This window comes from Musca domestica, unplaced genomic scaffold (assembly GCF_030504385.1).
Source record: "Musca domestica strain aabys unplaced genomic scaffold, Musca_domestica.polishedcontigs.V.1.1 50, whole genome shotgun sequence".
Lineage (NCBI taxonomy): Eukaryota > Metazoa > Arthropoda > Insecta > Diptera > Muscidae > Musca > Musca domestica.
The window spans coordinates 7229435-7230651 of NW_026712347.1; the positions used below are offsets into that span (position 1 = coordinate 7229435).

The window sequence follows — 1217 nt, forward strand, 5'->3', positions numbered from 1 at the left end:
CAATACAAATGGTTCTGCCAACTTTTGAAGCTCTACGTCAAATAATGTGGACTGTATCGTTATTTCAACAGACAGACGGACAGGCAGATGGAGATCGTTAAATCGGAGTAGAATTTTATGCTGATCATAAAAAATGATGGGGTCTACTACGAATTTTTAGGGATGTTACAATCGGAATGGCAAAGTTAATATACCCTCCTTTTCAAGGAGGTCGTTAAAATTCAACTTATTGAAGAAAAGTACCATTTCTTCAATAAGTTGAATTTTGGAACATATTTTATTCTGAAACCGACGTTTTTATGCCTGCTCCGTTGCTTGGCCGAAGACTATAGAGTTGATAAGATTTCTTTCTTATCTTTCACTCAAACCAAATTTGATTAGATCATTACGCAAAACACAATATGTGTGTACGCTTACCTATAAACAATAACTCATTGCTTGACAGAGCAATGCTACTAAACCGGTTTCTATTGCATACCATTTGAGTTAGTCTACTTATATGTTTGGAAAAAATAAGAGGTTTATGTGCGACAATTACTCTAATGTTGAACTAGTTTAATTATGAGTATTATCAGGGTAACCACAACATATCTACATGTAGCAATTGTCGCATAAAATGTGAAAAATTTTAGTAAGCGCTTTATCAAATTGGTTCCATAGTGTAGCGGTTATCACGTCTGCTTTACACGCAGAAGGTCTCCGGTTCGATCCCGGATGGAACCAGATGGGTTAACCTTTTGGATGGAAACAATGTTATACAGAATATGTTATTGTGATGGTTAAAGAGCAGATTTACTTGGTCAAAATGTCTAAATGTTTTTAAAAAAGATGGATGTTTGCATTTTTCCCGCACTATAAATATTTTCTTCAATTTCAAATCAGTAATGAATTTATAAGATAAAAAAATTGCTTTTGTATCCGGCTAGCGTTTAAAATACTATGATATTCCTTCTTTATATTAATACCGTCTATATCTCTTCCGTTTTTTTCGCTCATAATATAGCCAATCAATCTTTATCGATTTAACACCCAACATCCTTTGGTTTTCTTTGCTGGCATCTTCTTCGAACTGAGTAAATATAATTATGAGATAAATACAGCCAAACAACAAGCGTCCACCAACCACGATCCATCCGGAACACTCATTCAGCGTTTGTTCAATTACAACGGCTCTTGTTTCCCCTTCCATCTTTATGGCGAAAAAAGGAGAGTAACAA

General features: G+C 34.8%; 1 non-coding gene across 1 annotated transcript; it reads left to right on the plus strand.

The window, feature by feature from the left end:
• Positions 1-650: 650 nt before the first annotated feature.
• TRNAV-UAC (transfer RNA valine (anticodon UAC)) lies at positions 651-723 on the plus strand. The gene has a single exon. It is a non-coding gene; the product is annotated as a tRNA-Val (tRNA).
• Positions 724-1217: the final 494 nt, after the last annotated feature.